This window comes from Coturnix japonica, chromosome 1 (genome assembly GCF_054131305.1).
Source record: "Coturnix japonica strain WE chromosome 1, WE-NBRP24, whole genome shotgun sequence".
NCBI lineage: Eukaryota > Metazoa > Chordata > Aves > Galliformes > Phasianidae > Coturnix > Coturnix japonica.
The window spans coordinates 167,386,277-167,407,183 of record NC_140663.1 but is presented as its reverse complement, the minus strand read 5'-3'; the positions used below and the strand labels follow the sequence as shown (position 1 = coordinate 167,407,183).

At 36.6% G+C, this 20,907-nt stretch overlaps 1 protein-coding gene across 10 annotated transcripts in view; it reads left to right on the top strand.

The window, feature by feature from the left end:
• CNTN5 (contactin 5) overlaps positions 1-20,907 on the top strand; it is a 538,457-nt gene that overhangs the window by 1,293 nt on the left and 516,257 nt on the right. The gene's annotated exons all lie outside the window — the stretch shown is intronic.

Below are 20,907 nucleotides of genomic sequence, written 5' to 3'. Positions count from 1 at the left end.
TCTTGTCAGCTTTGGATCAGACCCTGAAGTTTGAAACTACGGACAAATGACATGGTGACTGTTAGCCAAAAGCTGTAAGGAATTCCTGATAATTAAAACCTGGATGACATTTTCCATTTAATAAAAGTGGAATGAATTATTTTTGAGTTATAGTCAAACTCCTTCAGAAGTACTTTATGGCAATCAGGATTACTCGAAATCAGTTTGTCATGATTAATATTATTACAGCGAATACCAAAAGAATTAGGAATAATTGGGCCATTACTTTAAAGCGCTATCAAAATATCTATCAGAATTTGCAAATATATCCTTTTCATAAACTGCCTTTAATTAGCACTGCATTTATCAGCAGTTTCGAGTACAAAGTAAACACCTTTCAGTATCTGTCCTGCGTTAGGAAGAAGCATTTTCTAGTGTGAGGTATACTAAAAGGGAGATAGAAAACTGAGACATGAACTCTGGTAATTAAAGAATATTTCATGTGCAGTGGCCCTCTGTGGCAATATACCTCTAGCTGTGTGAGTGATTAAGAGATGTGGTTAAGCAGACAAAGTCTTACGAGACAGCAAGTATATATATATATATATATATATATATATAAATAAAGAGAATGAAGTGTGAGGCATTCCGGAAGGTGATAACAGCTAAATAGTTTAAGAAGTGTGCTATTCAACATGTAGTTTTTCTCTCTTGTATACTTACAGAGGAAAAGCCAATGCAAAAAGTAAGAACTAGCAGTGTGTGTGACACAGAAGTGTGATGGTGGCTGCAGATGGTCTAGAAACTGAGACCTCCAGATTTGTGGGTTTATTGCTAGATCTGACGCTGAAGGTCTTATTTTTAAATCTAGGCTAAAATGTTTCATTTTATAATGAGAATATAACAAGAATGAAAATAGAAAATACATTAAAAAAAATTACAACTGTCTAAATTATGACTGAACACTTGGAAGGAAACAGCTCTGAAAGCAGTTCTTGAGGTAAAATAACCTGGCAGCTAAGCTAAAGAAGATGATTAAATCTCCACTGTTAGGAAATACTAAAGGACAACTTAAAGAAATGCAAAACTTACAGGTCTGCTAGTGCTGGTTCAGTACAGGAAGGTCATGACTGGCAAATTTGCTGGAGTCTCCTGAGTAAGTTGCTGACATGGTAAGCTACTGGGGAATTGTGATATGATTTATGGGGGTTTCAGAAAATGTCTAGTTCTGTGCTCCACAAAATATTGATTTAGAAAGTAAATTTTTCGAAGGAGTGCTGGAGTGAATTTCAGCCTGACTTAAAGATAGGGACCAGAGGGTGTCAGTAAAGGTAAGGAGCTCTGGGTGAAAGGAGGAGGTTAAAAGTGTGATAGTTAAGTGACAGTCCGAGATTCATTTTTCTTTCTTGCTTGTTGTAAAGCTGACATGTTCAATAGGAATAAATCTGATTTGCTACTGGCATAGAAAAATCTGCTCTACTGAAAAGATTCAGCACACAGAAAGTTTTCTGACTACGTTGATTATAGGGATGTTTATTTTAAGTAATAAATGCAAGTCTTTACTAAATGCATCATAGGAAACCATATGTTAAGAGTGTACATACCAAAGGGCTGGCATTGAGCCAACTGCAGTGATTGATTCAGTGACATTGCAAAAATTGTTGTGGGTTTGTTTGCTTGTTTGTTGTCTGAACAGTTTAGTATTTCTGCATGAAACCTGCAACACAGATATTTCGGTTCCTCTGAACTGACCACACCATTCGCCCCTCTTGATCTCCTCCCTTCATGTGCTCCCACCATCAGTTTGTGCTTTGCACTTTCTCACAGCGTATAGACCACCTCCATCATTTGAACAATTTCTTATACTCTAAAGCACTGAACTGTAATCTGCTACAGTCTGTACTGCAGTTTTAAACCCTGAGAATCAGCATCAAATAGGCTTTTGCTCGTTAGTGTAATATTGGCAGCTGTTTCATAAAGTTTTCGTCCTCCTTCTGGATGTAGCTTTTCAGATGCTTTTTTTCTCAGTCTGTTACACCCCTCATTATCAACTTCTTAGCACTTTGCAAGGGGAAAATGCTCTGCCTGGAAGTGATGGAGTTCCTGCTGAGTTTTATCTTTTGACAATCTTGATCAATAACGCTCCATTAGAGGCCAGTGCCTTAAAAAAGAATAATTGTGAATTTGTTAAAACTTTGTAAGATAAATAAGATTTCAAAGCCTCTTAATGTGTGTATGTATGTATATCTCTGTATGCACTTAAACACCCACATATAGTGTATATTGGAGTAGCGGCTGTGTCTTTGCAAGCAAAAATAGAAATGGCAATAACGTTTTTTTTTTTGTTAGTAGAAGGAAATGTAATCTGTTAGATTTTTTTAATGAATTTCTTGGCTTATGTGCGTGAATCATACAAAAATGGGATCTTTGCTTATACTCTGGTCTCTAAAGGGAAATTCAGAGTGATTTTCTGCTGTACTTTGTAAAAGCTATAAATCAAGTTTTAGGTGGATGTAAGTGGATGTAAAACAAGTGAATATGATGTTAGATTCTGTATGCTGTGAATATAATAAAGCATTAGTATTACCATCCACGTTACAGTTGATGCTTTTCAGTCATCTATTCAGACTGACTCCAGAGCTTACAGAGCCATGAGATTGTATCAAAATGACAGGGTTACTTATGCTTTCATGTAGTCATTACCAGCACCACAGTTCACATCTTCACATGTTCTTTAGGACTAAGCTTACATGTCAGTCTCTGGAAAAAAAATGGTTATTTTTTCAGTTCCCATATCTGGAAATAGAAAATGCATCAAGCTCTTTCCATCCATCAAAAATGTCTTCTGGGACTTTCCTTTTTCAGGATACTCTTGAAGGCTTTACTGTAAATGGTGTTAAACTGTGGTGGTATCTTTGGAGAACCTTCTGCTGCTAGAACTAAAAGCAGACAGATATTGAAGATATTTTGCTGCAATTGCTGAGATGGGTAAAGTGTGAGAATTTTCCATTTAACATATGAAAGATGGGCTTCAGTCCCCTTATGAGTGAGAAATGTTATATACTTAATAGCCAGAAGTTTAAGATTTACTGTATAGCTGACAGGACTCCTTGCCTACAAATCATTTTGGTGGAGACTAAATGTACAGCTTTGTAATTGATGTAGACAGAGTATCGGCTCAGCCTTGCAATTATCTTCCCTTGCCAAATTACAACAATTTACAAGAATTCACGAACCTCATTTTATTTCTTTTGGTTTTAGAGTCTCCATTAAGTACTTGAGGGACAAGAATTACTCTGTGGATGTAACGATCCTGATTACTAGCAACTTACTACACCAGTGCATCCAACCAAGATAGGCTGAGTGAATGAAATAAGAATGAACTTTATGTTCAAAGTGTCAGAAGTATCTGGTCTAATGGCAAAACTTCCTCATAATATAATTTTGAGAAGATATTCAAATACTATGTAAGAAGTTATAATTCTTGCTTAGCCATAATTGAATATATTCAGAAAATGTGTGTTACAGTAATTTTCCCTCAAATTAAGCTTTCAACGTTTACCAGAAACTTAAAGAACAAAATCACTTGAAAATAAGTCAACAAAATGGAAGTATGTATTTTGCTGCTTCTTCCGAGATGGCTGTCAGAGAGAACATCTTCCAATCATGAAGTATTTCAGTTGTTCAAAAAAATTATTCTGAACATCTTGGAAAGCTTTTGTCTAATTCAGTGCCGATGGGCTGACAGAATTAATCAGATTTGCTATATTCCCATTATTGTGATATAATCAGGATTATCCTTTCACCTTTACTTTTTGTCATTTAGTCTTGTGGTGGCTTTGGGTGGGGGCAGAGGGACAGTTTCTGCAATAGTTGGAAGAGAAAACAATGAAAATTTCATAAGCCATCCCATTCCTGAATAGGAACTTCATGCATGCAAAAAATGTGGTTGCTTTCCAAAAAATCACTGGAACTTCAGAACAAAAAGAAACCCTACAACTGAGCAGAATTTAAATCTATTTTTTGTTTGTTTCTATGCTTACTAATTTCTTATGCACAAGTATTCACTGCTTGGAACATTATACAGCCCCATTTTTATCCAAACTATCAAGGTTTGTCTCTAGGGCTGCAAATATATAGTTTGAAAGCTGAGGGAAGTTCAAAAATAGTTCTCTACCTACTATTTAAATTACCTTGATGTACAGTTCACTGACTGCATATATAAATTGTAGGCAGAACCTGGAGGTTCTTGTATTTACAAAATGCATATTAATTTCCAAAAATGCAGATGTCAGTTTAAAATGCAGATGACCCAACTGTCTAATTCACATCAGAAGTCCATTCTAAAAAGTCTTTATATTACAATTCTGCTTGCAATAGAAAAATTGTTTTTTATTGGCAATGTTCTTTGACTCCATTATAAAACTTATCGTTATTATCCTCATCAAAGCAAACAGATGCTATAATCATAGATCAATATTGCATTCTAAATGGCAATATTGCATTGCCATTTTACAAAATGGCCCCTGAATGAAAGAATGTATGGCTCAGCTCAGGAGCTCTTTGCCTTTTCCTCTTTATGACCTTTGAAAAGCTGGCATCTAAGGGAAGACATCTATGTCACACAGCCATTCACCCATGGTCTTTTACTGATTTCTTGAAGATCATCTCCCACATCAGAATAAAACAAAGCAACAACAGAAATTAAACAAGAGTGATAAAACAAACAAACAAAAAACAAACAAACAAGAAAACACGTGATCTGCAATCTACACTACAATCACATACACCTGCTACAAAATCTCCAGCAAATTTTTCTGGGTTTGTTGTACTGACAGTCCACACCTGGACTTATGCTTAAAGTGCATGCTTTTTAGACTTCTTCTCTAAATCTATTAATTCTTCAGCTATCCAAAATCTCATGTGAAACGAGCCTTATTGAAAACAAATGTATGGACTTTTTAGATTCAGTTTGAAGGTAAGGTCTCCTTATTAAAATGTTGCATTTGTTTTGGTCAATCAAAAAAAAATAATGATTTAGAGAAGCCAAATATTCTACTTATTCCTGTGCGGTGGCTTTTAATTATTTACTTATTGTTCACAAATACACGTCTTAGGTGAAACATTTGGTTGATTTTTCAGTCTCATGCTTTACTAGACGTTCATGATGTTCTACTCCACTGTAACTTATGCAGTGTCATGCTTTATTCCTTACATAAAGCTCAGCTCAGGGAATCTGGGAATAAAGCCTTAACTTCTCTGATGTCCTAACATCTCTTTGATGCTTCTGTGCACAGATTCTCAGCTCAAACTGTTCTGTAGTAATTCCTCTCTCTGGACTTCGAAAGATAGGTGTTCGACGCTGAAGCATCTTCATGCTGAGAAAGTGACTGTTACATGGTTCTGAGACGAGTCATAATTGAAAACTCAGAACAGATCAGATAATGAGGCAGGATAATTTATTAAGAGGATCGTAGGCACACGAAGAGATAATTTAGAAAACATGATATATAGCTTAAACATCTACAGCCTTGTTTCCCCTCTTGCGTATCACAACTGACTGATTGCTAACATCCAAGTATTTATTTGCCTTATCAATCACTTTGTGCCTGAGTCATTCTCTGATGGGCATAATCCTCTGTTTGTGACTTCTCAAGACATCTCTGAAGGAAATTTGAATGTCATCAGCAACAAATTGAGACATTCTTGAAGACATCAGGTAGGAGGTGGGTGTTTGCACAAGGTGCATATTAATCAACAACATGATATACAGCATCGAGGTAGAATCATTTAGTTGAACCTGGATTATGCTGTAGCATATTTTGTGAAAAGCAGAAGCAAGACAGTTAGACTGATTAATCAAGCCCTGCAAAAACTGGAATGCTTTTCTGGAAAATTAGCAGGAAACGTTAAGCAAGTTGGGATTCAGCACACAGGGATATTGAAGGTTATACCCTTTGAAAGATCATTTCCCTCCAGAAGTTAGCTGTCCAAAATTTCTGTTATCTCTGCAAGTTTTCATTAAATATACTTAAAAAATACTTCCAAGTTTCTTCTATGAAAATCTTTGCAAAGTAGTCTTTTAGAAACAGTGTAACTTCATTAATAAATGAATACAAATAAATTTGCAGATTTCTTTCAAAGCTTCCAAAAAATGTAAAATATCAAATGTGTTTATATTTAATATTTATATTTAATATATGAGCAGACTATGTTTTATGCAAGATCTGTAAAAGAGTCTCAACTATGACAGAAAAACTTACAAGAGGTCTGTTATTCTGCATCAAAAGAAAATGATTATAGGTGTTCCATGTGACATTTTGCATAAAATAAAAATGGACATAAGAGAAAGTGTGTTCAGTTTAACATGTAATAGATATTGAAAATATTGTTTGTTTCCACAGCTGTGCTTGTTTCATGTGTCATCTAAGATTTTAGGAATGACATAATTCTATTTTTGTGGGGGGACTAGTTTAACAGATGTGGGTTAGGAGAAAAGAAGTGATGGGCATACTTGCTTTTTGCAACTCACAGTAGTGCAACTAAGCAGCTTAGTGGATCCCAAGCATTTCTCTAAAAACTACCTGTAGGTGGTATAATAAGATCTAGAATATTTTCTCAGTAGAAGAAACAGTGTAAACAGTTAGATGTGAGGCAGCGATGCTGGGCTTTTAGTTATTACCCATGTTTTTATTAGAGTATTCTGATGAGAAACAAAGCAAAACAAAATAAAAACGGTTACCTTTCACTGAGCCTAATTTTGTCTTTTGAAGTGCATAAGAAAAAAAATCCATCCACTAATTCTGAAAAGAAGAAAATCGCACAAGTTCAGCTTCCAGAATCAAGCACACTGCACATAGAGCTGTCGTAGCTCTTTAGACCATACAACAGATTTGAAGACACTTCACTTTTTTTTTTTAAGGAAATATTCTGGTAGTTCAGTCAATAGAAACTTTGTCAGAGTGTGGACAGAAGGTCCTGCCACATTAGATTCTTATTGCTTTAAATTAATTACTCTTTTCAATTTATTAGTTATTTCTAAAAAATATATGATTGGATTTTACAACTTCATTTATTTCCACACCCAGTGCAATCTATTTTGTTGTCATTTTCTTTTAATTTCTTCAGCACCTGAGATTTTCCCCCATGTTGGGGGGGCGTTTACTTAATTTTTATGCTTGATTTGCCTTTTCTGTAACTTGAACTTGATTGCAGTGTCAGACAAAGAAGATCAGGGAAGTACTGAAAGCACAACCTTTCATCACTCTCATTGCCATGTATGAAAGCAACAAATAAATGTATTTTGTTAATACCATGAAGTCAGAGTCCTTGTGTCTTGAGGTACATTAAAGAGACTCTCCAGAACTCCAAGGACTGTCAAATTAGGTGATGCAGAGGGAAAAGAAAGAAAAAAGAAATAAGAAAAAAAGCACTTTCACATAAAATTTGCACTACATTTAACAAGCCTGAGAGAAAAACACTTATCCGAAGCTGAAAGCACAGGTCACTGCAGTTTGAGAGCTAGGTTTTCCACTCAGAGTCTGTAAACACAGGCTGTGTAGTTCAGCAACAATGGGGACCTTGTAGTTATATGTCCCCCTTTCTGTACTCAGTAGTGAGTGGGGAGAAGGGGAAAATCCACATAAATTGTTCCTCATCTGTCACATACACATACCTGCAAATAGACAGTGTTGGGGATAAGGAGAGTTGCACAGAGTACGCAGAGAACAGATCGAGGTTATCAAGTTCTTTGGGTACGCTGGGTAGAAGGTATCACCTGAACATTACTGGGAATCAGAGCTGTACCTACCGCTCCTAAAAATACCACAGTGAACCTTGTAATATGTTTTGGGTATAAAATATACCTTTCATAGGTTTATTTTTTCTCAGTTAGAGCTTGTATGTGAAGACTGTGTCCTTATACACAGAAAGCGAGAAGTTCAATCCCATTTGAAAAATGCCAAAGACTTTTTTCCTTCCCTGTCAGTGCACATCTCCAGTGCTGCTTTGAGTTCTCTTTCCTCATTTCTGTGGAGATGGCATGTTCTCACATACTACCTCATTGTGAATGTGATCCGGCTTTTGTAGCTAAACCTTACCCAGAAGGACTTAAAACCATCCTGAACCAAATTCCCTACTGGCAGAAGCGAGTACAGTGCTGCTAATTCTGAAGTCTTCCTGCTCATTTTATGATGATTCCCTCTGACCTTGAATTTACCTGAGGCCCTCAACCCTATCCACCCTATGAATTATATTTTCACCAGTGACAGCAACTGAGAAATTCTAGGCTGAACTTTAATTCTGCTACTAAATGGATTCTGGCTATGCTAGCAACCAGCAGCATAACTGCACAGAAATTACCCATTTTTTTGTCCTATAAGTGTCCATCTGCAGCGATGATGATTGTCTGCCTAAATATTTTATTCTTCTGTGAATGTGCAAAAATGTGGATTTTTTCCCCTGCTGGCGCTGCTGACAAGCAGAACTTTTTCATATGGCCTTATAATTAGGCTCCAGAGTCCTGTGGAGACACACAGCAGAGTGGTAAGCTTTATATTCTACAGAACTCTAAAGCTACAATTCAGAGACATGCAGACTTGCATCTATCCCACCTCTTTGCCTTGCTTCTTCTCCCTTTGGATCTATCCCCCTGTGTCTAATAAAAAAAGAAGAATTTTGAGTAGTTTTCCTAAACTGCAAATCAGCACTCACTGACATGTGGAACTTATGATGGAATTCAGCAAGAGTTTCAGGTTCAAGTGGAAAATCCCAGTGCAGAAAGCTTGCGTTGTTTCAGGTTATGCAATGAAAATGTTGAATTCTGTACCAGAAACATATAATTGTTGGGGGAGTTGTTTGCCTTTGTTTTGTTTTGCTTATTTATTTGGTTAGTTGGTCTGTTTGGCACCATTCTTTTCAACACTCATGAAGTTTTGTTCTGATTTCTTTCACTGTACAACTGTACAGCATTGCTGATGGCACAACCAAGTACTGAGTATGTGTTGCTCTTGGAGGAGTATTTGCAAAAAAAAACAAAAAAACAAAACAAAAAAAATGTTGTGGACCTTCAACTGATTTGGTTTTGTAGTACATTAGAGATGTGAGTCTTTGCCATTTGACTCCATGGATAGTTTTCGCAGTCTCAAGCAGAACTAGAATCTCAAACTGAAAGAGACATTTAGGCTGGATATAAGAAAGAATTTTCTTACAGTAAGGATGATGAAGCATCTGGTGATTTCCCAGAGGGGTGATGGATGCCCCATCCCAGGAGACACTCAAGGTCAGACTGGATGGGGCTCTGAGCACCTGATACAGCTGTAGGTGTCCCTATTCATTTCTGGGGAATTGTATTAGGTGGCCTTTAAGGGTCCCTTCAAACTCAGAGCATTCTATCATCCTAAATCAGTAGCACTAAACATGCTTCAGAGCTAGAATCTTAATTTTCATAGCTAATAAGCTTCTATCCCAAGAATTTTGCACACTGAAACTAACATAATTTGTTTAGCTTTGCTTTGGCCCATTCTGGGGGAAAAGGTTTTCTTCTTATCATATGGCTAATGAAAGTTACTGCTTATTCTTCAGCACTATTACCAGCAGAGAAGAGCATTTCCTGTCTTTAGCATCTTTTTTAGAGGTTTAATTAATAATGCAGACAGTTGAGTCTGCCTGCTTTGACTAAAATAATTAGCAGAGAGTAAACAAACACTTTATGTCCCACTTTATGAATGGTGTGGTGCCACTTTAAATATTTAATGTTTGGATTCTAGTGACCAATCAATTCCTGCCGGGTGCCAGGTTACAGCTACCATCTGGATAAGAAAGCTGAGATGTGAACTCCCCAAACTGCATCCAACCAGCAGCGGCTGTGGGAGGTGAACTCAGAAGAAGGTCTCAGAGGAGTTAAAAAATGAGGGCATGAAAATGCAGGAGCTATGAAAAAAGAAATGGTAAAAACAAACAAACAAATAACAATAGCAAACAGACTGGAGAGGGAGCAAATAGAAAAAAAAAAGTTCAGTGGAGCGCAGTGGTTAACTTCAGTTAAATCTCCAGATCAGTGCCTGTAGGAGATAAAAATCTTAGGCCCGTTTAAATTGCAGGTGAGAACTTCTCATTCTCTGTATATTCAGAGAAAGAACAGAGAAAAGATGCATCTCTTGGACAAATCTGCTGACATTTTATCATAAGTGTTGATGCAGAGGTGAGAAAGCACAGAGTCAGCCCACAAAAAGGACAAAGCCCCTTTGCTGAGTATGGTGATAACAAATGTGACTTGAATAAACTTGCACTCACGTATGTGTGCAATTTTGTACACGGGCTTAAGTTGCACCTCCACATAAACAGCCTTGAATGCTGTAAAGTTAATCTTAGGTGAAGTTCTAGACAAGCTGTTAAAGAAGGGAAAAATACTGATTGCACTTAATGATACAGTGTAGGACGTTAAGAATTACAGCTATCATGCATTTTTATCTTAAACATTCAATAAATGTACTCGTTAACATCAAAAAATCTCTTTTACATTTCTGTTTTGTATCTTACAGTCAATTCAATCAAGATGTTTTTGTTGTTGTTGTTTTCTTTTTCTTTTATTTTGTTTAGATCACAAAAACATTCAAGAACTGAAAACTACTTAAAAATAATTTTAAACAAGTTGTTTATTACAATCTAATGTGGTTCACTAGCAACAGCATGAAAAAAACATTTATTTATTTATTTATTTATTTATCCGGAGACTAGATGGTGATTAAACAAATCTGATGAAAAATGCAGCACTCTTTAGAAATATGTCCAGAGTGTTCACCCACTATGTCCATCTCTGAATCAGCTGTAATCCTTCAGCCCACAGTGAAGCTTGTGAGATGTAGCTTAGGGCAGATTTTCTCCGTAATTCCTTTATTATTTATGATAACACCAAGTAGATAGCCTGGCTTGATTTTTAAATTTCACTCTGACTTTGGAGGGTTGAAAGAAACCCCACAACAAACCTGTAAGCATGTTGCTCTTTATGCATAAAACACTGCAAGGATTATTATGGAGTGCTGCTGTGCCATTTCTATGTACTTGTGTTCAAAGATTTATAGAACCATAGAATTGTTTGAGTTGGAAAGAACACGACACTTAAAGGCCATCTGGTCCAAATCCCTTGCAATGAACAGGGACACCTACAGATCCATCAGGTGCTCAGAGCTCATCCAGCTGACCATGAGTGTCTCCAGGGATGGGGCATCCAGCATTTCTCTATGCAATCTGTGCCAGTGCCTCACTACCCTCATCGTAGAAAACTTCCTCCTTATATCCAGTCTCTTTTAGTTTGAAATCATTTCCCCTTATAGAAGAAGAAATAGTTTTCCAGAGAAAGATTAAACTTCAGCTACAATTTTCTGTTCATCCTGCTGCTTCCAGTGTTTTAAAGGTTGTGCAACAAGTCATTTGCTGTTTGAGTTTTCTGGAAGTTATTTCTTGATTGACAGGAGACTTTTTCTGAGCAGGGATATAGACTCCATTTCCTCTTTGTGCTGGAGTGGGAAACTTCTCATCTGTCAGCAGGATACACCAGTGATAGCTCAGAAATGTAGAGTTATAGAAACATAAAATGGCTTAGGTTGAAAGTGACCTTAAAGATCATCAAGCTCTTCAACCCCCCTGCCATGGAGAGGGTAACGGTGTTAGATGCATAACTGCCTTGCTTTTCTGTTTTTTCCTCTCTCTTCAAATGTCTCTTTCTCAAATGCCACAATTTGGGGGTGGGGGGAGGAAGAAAAATAAAGAAAGGTTATGGGGGGGTCTACAGTATCTTTCATTGGAAATGGTTTGATTTTTTAATTTATAGCAGTGCTTACTGGCAGCATTTTGTTGTTTATTTGTTCATGAAGATACAAGGATTTATGTGAAATAAGTGTTTTTTTCAAGTGATTTGTTTGGATTTCCTCGGCAGATTAAAAACATTCCCTATGTGTACTGAAAATCAAATTCTGTTCCCCACTGGAATTATATTAGTGATTGTCACAAAGCTAAAAAAATCTGTTTTTAATCCAGTTCATCTATTAACTATCATTAGTTCTGGACAACCAGGGATCTCATTGTCACAGTACGTTTATTCTCCCATTTGCTAAAACTGATGCAAACATAAGGGAAGGGGTCAGTTACTTATTTGTCTGCTCTTCCATGACATTTTCTGTGATATGGAAACCCCCTAAAATTGGCAGCAAAAAGCACTTTCAACAGATCATTTAGTTGCCAAGGTAATAAAAACCATGAGCTTACAGAACAAGCAGATTATTTGTATGACGTTTCATGTTCATGGCTGACTAAGGAAAAAAAACAACAAAAGAAAACTAAAACAAAACAGTAACAGCTCTTTGTAACAGCTGAAGTACTTGTCTTTTGGAAGAGCAATTTGCAGTGTTTGGGCAATTTGCAGAGCTTGCACTAGATGAGGTGTGAACCAGAGAGGGAAGAAAATTATCTTTAAGTGCCCAAGTTGGTCAAGTCTGATGCATTTGTATCCCAAACAGTAATTTCAAATGTATGTATGAGTGCACAGGAAAGCTGACATTTTTTTTTTCAGAATGGTGAGTGAAATTCAAAGGGCTGTGAACTGTGACTGTCACCTGTGATTGCTGAGATACATCTTACTATCCTCAGTTTGGAAAGGTGAGCAGTTAGAAGGCAATCAGTCTGCAAACTTAAAAATCTCACTGGTATTTTGCTTGTGTTTGTGTTACTTGTAACCTCTGCTACCAGAGTATAAAAATCTGCCTCGAACTTTTGATTAATATGTTTTTTACTGCACCATTAAGATTTCCTGGTTTACTAGCAGCTTGGAGAAACTCACAAATGTAGCATCATTTCTACTCCCAAATACCAATCAACTAGTTTGTGAAGGCATCCACAAGGACTTACACCCTGAAATATGTTTATGAAAGTTAATGTTCAGGATATATTTCTGGAAAAGCTGAAGTAATGTCACGACTCATATTGCCTTTGTGCTGAAATCTGGGGCAAAAGAACAGATTTTACAAGCCACAAACTGCTGCTTCAGTCACAGATATCATCAAATCATAGAATCATTAATGTTGGAAAGACCATTAACATCCCCAAGTCCAGCCATTAGCATGTGTCTTTGTCTGCTCTAGACCATGCTCCTCAGTGTTACATCTGTCCTTAAACATCTCCAGAGTCAGTGATTCCACATTCTCCCTGGGCAGCTGTGCCAATGCCTCACCACTCTTTCTGGGAAGATTTTTTTCCTAGGGTCCAACTCTCCTTGTGCACCTTAACCTCTCATCCTGGGAAAAGAGGCCAATCCCCACCTGACTGCAACCTGCTTTCAGAGTGTTTTAGATTGTGATAAGATCTGCCCCGAACCTCCTCTTCTCCAACTGAACAACCCCAGTTCTCTCAGGCACTCCCCATGAAGCTTGTGCTCCAGAACCTTCACAGCTCTGTTGTCCTTTTCTGGATGTGCTCCATAAAGATGCCCAAGAGCTCTGCACAGATTCCACATACCATCGAAACCAGTGCACAGCCTGACCTTGATGGGGTTGTGATGGAGTTTGCATTATGGAACTTAAGTTTTGTAAGATGAATTCACTGCACAGTAAATAGTGATAATCTTTGTTAACTTTCATCTACTTCATTTGTCAAGATGATAAATCTGTAGATGTTCAAGATTTTTAAAAGATAATATGGTTTGCTGTTGGTCCTAATGGGATTTTTTTTTTTTTTTCTTTGCTAATAGAGTGGAATTTTGCTGTTCAGTGTCATTTTATTTTATTACTCTCATTTTTTGTGTATCAGTGGTGCATTGCCATTTGGTCAAACACACGCTGTTTTGCTACTGAAGTTGTTCATCAAAGCGATGACATTTCATTTTAGGACACATTTGGAAAGCAGATATAGTTGTTGTGCTTTGACTTGGGAAATACCATATAATGTACGTGAAAGCTGCTCCAACAAAGGAGTGGCAGAAGTTTGACCAAGCTCAAATTCACAGGCACTTCACAGTGAAAATCAGCCACTTTCCCTCGACCTCCTCTCACATGGAAATGAGGCCTGTATAATACAGACAGTGTTAGAGCAAATTAAAGGGAATGCTTTCACACACAGCATGAAGTCAGCCTGAGGAATATACTCATAGTTCATAGATTTGATTTTTAAAAGGGCTGGATAATTTTATGACCAATAATAACATTTTTAGTTACGCATGCTAAGTTAGGTATAATTGGATTTCCCGCTCCACAGCATCACTGCAGGGCCAGGAGGGGATGTATTTACACACATAAGCACCTATTCACACCCATGTACCTATAAGCTACAATGAATTTTGGTAATCTTTATTGGGGATTTTTTTTAATAATTGTGCGTAGGCCAGTGGTTCTGAGTTGTGAAGGCTGAGATCTACATATCAGCAAGAGCCATGCAGCATGACTCTAGTAATTGCAATGAACACAGCATATATGAAAACTGTGGGTACTTTTGTCCATTTTGCAAGTGTCAGCAAGAGTGGATCCAGCTGCAGGAGAATGTGTCAAAACAGCTCTTAATCTTCAAAAATCTTATGGGATTATGAAAAGCCTCACAGTCAGTACCAGAGTGCCAGATGCTGGCCACAGACACAGTCAGTGGAATGAGGTTGCTTGTTTAGTTAAGACATCCTTCACTCACCCACTACAATCATTACAGGAATCAGCAGGGATCAGAGTGGAAAACAAAACCAAACCAAACCAAACCAAAACAAAACAAAACAAAAAACATAACTGGAGATCATAGCTTTTTTAGCTAATTTTTAAGTATTTGGTTTAAGTGAAAATATAAACAAATATTGTAAATTAATTTGAAAACTCAGAACTCAGAGGATTATTAATCCTTGCTATGGGTATGATGAAGTAGCACACTGGGAATCGTTTTATTCTTTTTTCTAGCATGCTTTTTACTACCCGTACTGGAATATGAACCTATGGAAGAATGGAGCAATTAATGAGATCATTAAAGGTATCATGTATCACTATCAGCACTTTCAGCTGCTGGGATAGAGTCTAGAAACCTTTCCAAGCATTTATGCCAGTTACACTGGCTTGGGAGAGAATTAGGCACCAGCAAGAAGCCAATTAAAGGCTGCACATTCAGCATGTAGATGCCTAGAGCATGCCAAAGGCAAGCAGTGATGACAGGGACAAGTCCTACATCCCACAGGGGAAATGCCGAACTGCAAGGCACCAGAAGCTGACCCAGTCATTCGCAATGCATATCACTGAATTACTTCTTGAAAGAGTTATCATTTTAAATTAAATACATAGTACTTGTTGTTAAAATGCAAGAAGATAAGTTTCATGACTGCAGTAACCTTCTGTGGACATCATAGCTGTCTTCCAAGTCTGAATCTTAGGTTCAGTTTCATGATGAGTCAGAGAAGGGATGCAAGCACGTTGATGCACTGACACAGCATGATACACACTCCCTTATCAAGCAGAAAGACATTAGAGGTTTGCTGTTGGGTGCAGTCAGAGCACATGCTAGAGGAAGTTTCATTATGCTAATAATCAAATGGCCAAGAAAGATTCTTCAGTTCTGCTGCCAGGACTACATCTGATAAATAAACAGTAATGAAACTGCCAGCAGAGAATCCAAGTACTCTATCCTGAATGTTCAGTCTCTATGGTCTTGACCTGTTTGATTGCATTTATCTTTAATTTCTGCTACATTCACTTTAGAAGTAACAGTAAAGGATGTGAAAAACTACTAGCCTCTTGCAGATCACTTAGTCCCTTGCCAGACTTCCCATACATTATTTTGAAACATGACAGTAGGTAGCACAGTCATACCTGGAAAACCAAGTTCAGAAGCATCTCCTTTCAGTGACCGTGTTTGTATGCAGTGGGCAGTCTTTTCAGAATTAAATTACAAATACAAAATACATCAGGAAATTCAAATTGGTAAAGTATGCATTGCCTTTAGCAGGGAGTAAAACTCAATGATCTCCAGAGGTTCCTTCCAACCCCTACATTTCTGTGATTCTGTTGTTCTGTGATCTTGCTTTACACTGTTAAGCAGGTATAAATTATGAAGTGGATCACGCAGGTGACATTTAAATAGTCTGAGGAGTTGTAGACAAGAAGGTAGAAGTATAATTATAGAAAAGTAAAAAAGAATTTTACATTGATGAAAAACAACACTGATTGACTTGACACTGAGAATTATTACAATACATGATGAAACTATTAAAAGTATGTTAAATAGAAAAAAGTGGGTCAGTCTATTATCAAGGGAATCCAGAGATAAGAGGAAGAAAAAAAAAGAAAGAAAGAAAGAAAGAAAGAAAGAAAGAAAGAAAGAAAGAAAGAAAGAAAGAAAGAAAGAAAGAAAGAAAGAAAGAAAGAAAGAAAGAAAGAAAGAAAGAAAGAAAGAAAGAAAGAAAGGAAGGAAGGAAGGAAGGAAGGAAGGAAGGAAGGAAGGAAGGAAGGAAGGAAGGAAGGAAGGAAGGAAGGAAGGAAGGAAGGAAGGAAGGAAGGAAGGAAGGAAGGAAGGAAGGAAGGAAGGAAGGAAGGAAGGAAGGAAGGAAGGAAAGAAAGAAAGAAAGAAAGAAAGAAAGAAAGAAAGAAAGAAAGAAAGAAAGAAAGAAAGAAAGAAAGAAAGAAAGAAAGAAAGAAAGAAAGAAAGAAAGAAAGAAAGAAAGAAAGAAAGAAAGAAAGAAAGAAAGAAAAAGGGAGATTGAGAAATACATATAATTTTATTTGGGCTGGTTTATGATTAATCACATGGAGAGTATTGGGGGAATATCAAGGGAAAAGCCATCTTGTGTTCTGTGAAAGAATAAAGCAAAACTGGCCAGTTACCTATAGCCAGCAACATACGGTAATTCCCCTTCTTCCTAGTCTGTTTGATCTATGACAGTAATTGATGAATGATCTTTCTGTCTTTACGTCAACTCATGAGTTATTTTTTCATCATATTTTTTCATCCTTGTTCAGCTGACGTGGGGTAATGATAAAATGGTGCTGCAGGGCTTAGTTGCCTGCCTATGTTAAATCATCACAGATGGTTTTTTCACTCACGTATTTGTATCCATTCCTTCCATCTGAGCTTCACATTTTCTGATAACTTACAACAGGGAAATGGGTTTTGTTATGTTTGTATTGGATATCATTGTAAAAATATTGTTTTCTGCATACTATTGGTTCAAAAGGTTGTGGATAGTGCGTTATGGGAAGATTTTGCATCTCATCGCTAGGCAAGGAGGTGGCAACTGTGCTGGTTTGGTAAACTTTCCTGGGTGCATGTTTTCATCTATTTCTTATTTTATTGTTGTAGCACTCTAAAACTACGGGTATTCTGATTATATATATATATATATATACACACACATATATACATATGTTTTTCTTTGAGCATGAAAAGCATAATCCAATTACCAGTGCTTTAAAAGATTGAATTTAGATTCTGTTAAGCAAATTTTTATTTGTACTGGTGAGTTCCTTTGACATCTCTTTACTACCTAAAATATTGCTGCTATCATCTAATGACCAGACATTCTGGCTCCAGTCACCAGAAGTGTCATTCAATAGCTGCTCTTTAGCACTCAATGTTGCATTACACGGAATGATGGAGTATTATGCATTTAATACTTTTAAATTAATTTTTGAATGTCAAGATTAAGCATTATGAAGCAGGTGTTCTAGTAAGAATTAAACCACGTATTACCTATGAAACAACTGTACTAAAATAATTAGAAATGTGGGTGTCTGAAGGCTTTAACAGTCATGTAAAAGTTACAATCTGCCCAGTCATTTCCATCATATACAAACGTGTAAATCTTCAGTTCAACACACACAAGAATATTTCTACAGAAGACATATGTTCCTTCAATTTTCTGTTTAATTTGTAAGCATTCTAATTTAGCATTCTCATTCCTATTGCTTAATATGAAAAAAAAAAATCAAAAAAAAAAATCATGCAAGTCATTATAAACACTACCAAAGGTTGGACTGACATAAAACACAACATCTTTCTGGATGCTATGTTATTTTTATGAGATGCTAGATACATTTGCTATACACTCGTTCCACAATAACTACATTTGATTGTAAATAAAATAATTTACTTTTGGATTAAGGAGAAGGATACTAAACAGAAGTAACTAGCAATGAAATAATGTTTTAAAGATGAGGCATGCTCACTAAGTAATGTAATTAGACTTACGCTCAGAAAAGACTGAAGTTACTCTTCAGGGAGGGGGAAGTATTATCAATCTTATCCTTAAATCAAGGTTAAAGGGCTTCACTGTTATGCTATCAGTAATCTGCATGTGGGTAGTGAAATGAAGAATGAGGAAGAAAGATAAACACGGACAGGGAGAGAAAGTGTATTTTTAGCCCAATTTCTTTCCGGCTGTCCTCTGAGGAAATACATATGCTGTCAGAGGGCTGTGGGGAGAAGGAAGAAGACTGAGAGGAGGCAGAAGGCAAATCCGCTTGTGCTAGGTAGGTAGTTTCAGAACCATAGATTTAGACTGGCGGTTCATCACCCAGTTCTTTAGGTAGTTCACGGGATGTAGCACCACTCCTTGATCAAGTACTGTGATGTGAAAAGGATAGCAAAGTCTTTAATGTCAGTTTGTTATAGATAGGTTAGTAACATTCATCTAAGTTGTATAAATTGATATATTACTTGCTAGGCATGTATTTTTAATTGATTTTAACTGGTATTCCATTACCAAAAAATATGAGAATTCTGGAAAATCTAAGGATGTTTGGATAGAGTGTACAGCTAAATTCAAAAACAAAACTAAATACAAAACAAAACAAAAAACAACAAATTCAGATATCAAATATAAGTTGACTGGTTTTCTAAAAGGCTTAGGTACAAGTGGTTCCTCATGTCTTCCTTCAGAGGCAGATTAATGTCTTTTTGCTTTATATATATTAGATTATATATATATAGGATTTTCCGAAACAATATAAAGCAGTGCATTTATGAAAATCCTATTTAATTTATGACATATTGTCAGGGAGTTATCTAGATAAATCTATGTCCATGACAGGGGGGCAGTGACCCCAAAAATGGGAAGGGAAAAAGGGAAAAGAATGGGGAGTTGGGAGCTGGGCTCAAGGAAACAAACAGAGCAGTGGCAACGATCTCAGGATAAAAACTTATTAACTATGATGTCAGAATGCAAGATAACACAATATAATACAATCTAATAGAAACTGAGGCTAACAAACCAAGTAAAATAAGAGAGAGAATTTTCTGAAGACTACTTTGAAATTCAAGTCGCACAGCTTGGAAGCACACCCACACCCACTGACAAGAGTGAGAGAGAGAGCATCACTTCTGTGACGTATTTTCCTTCTTGACAGTTAGGTCCACTGGGATGCGTAGTTCTTCTCTGTGCTCCACATAGTAAATAGCTTTTATTTCAAGCTAGGAGTTGTACTTTATTGTTTTTTTTCCTTATTCTCTCACTCATTCTACCAGAATGTGAACAGCTGTGTAGTACTGAGCTGCCTTCTGGGTCAAACCACAGCACTGCATGAGGTGTTCTGCTCACAGCAAACCCTGTAAGACTACAGAGACCAAAGACTAGGTCTTAACTTTTCTGAAGGGTAAAGATGCTTACATTTATTCATGTACTAAGATGTAAAAGTGATTAAATGTATGTTCAAGGACATATGTTGAGTGCTACACTTGAAAACAGGCAGCATCATTCAATCTGATAGTCCCTTGAATTTTAAAGACAGTGCTGAATAAATGATGTAAGTGAAGCTACAAGTTCACTTCACATGAAACATCAGATTGTTAGTACTTATTTCTCTTTCCCTCATTTTCTTGAAAATTATTATTATTTTTTTTCCCAATCATGTTCAGTTGACAAATATATTATCGGAATTGGGGTTTTATTTTTTTTTTTAATGATGTGTTAATAAGTCTTTTCAAAGACTGGTTTAGGTACTCTGAATGTTTCTTTATATCTTGACAGAAATATGCTTATTGTAATTGCTTGCTTTGTGTCCTGTACATGGAAAGACTGTGAATCTCAAAAATAAAGTACTGTGTAATGAATTAGCTCCAGTGATAACTACCCTTTTTATTATACAGCAGAGTAAACAGTCATTAATTTAAAACATGTAAATTGGAAATCTGAGAACCATATCACTAGCTGTAGTGGGACATATTCCTTCAGAGCATGATTACTTCCATAATTCTTGAATATATAAGAACTGCTGTGAAGCAGAACAGTCAGATATTCCCAATAAGAAGCATCAACTGCTACCTCATTAAAGGAAGAATGAGAATCTGTGGACGCGGGAAGAATATTTATTTTACAATTCATCCCATTTCTAAATTAAAACTTAAAATAGTTTGAGGATAGTAAGAACAAAGATAATGGTTTGAAAGCTTATTACTGCCAATGAAGAAATAGCACACTCAGCATATGGTTGAAAAATTATGACAACCCCTTTTATAACTTAAAAAGAGCTACAATTGGTCTCTGAAAAGTGGACACGCTTTTAATTGAAGATATTTTCCATGAAAGGAAAAAAAATTTATAAAGCAAAAAACAAAGAAAATGAAACTATTTGGTATGAAAGAGAATGGCACGGGCAGAAAAAGCAGTTATGTATTTAAAAAGAAATCACTGCCTTTTGCAGTTCCTTAGGTTTATTCCAGAGCTTATGCTTTAGATATCGGTAATTACCAGTGATTCATTTATGACATAAGACACTAATTGGCTGAACTGAGAGGGCTTCCAGGGAGTACAAATCTAAATTTTACATCTCAAACTAAGGGGCTCTGAATTATATTTGAAGACCTCTGGGGTGCTTTGCTCACTCAGCTGACCATGAGTTTTAAGATCCTGGTATAAGATGTCGGGATTGCTCAGTAAGGAACAAATGTCCATTATAGATATCTTATAATCTAGTTATGATC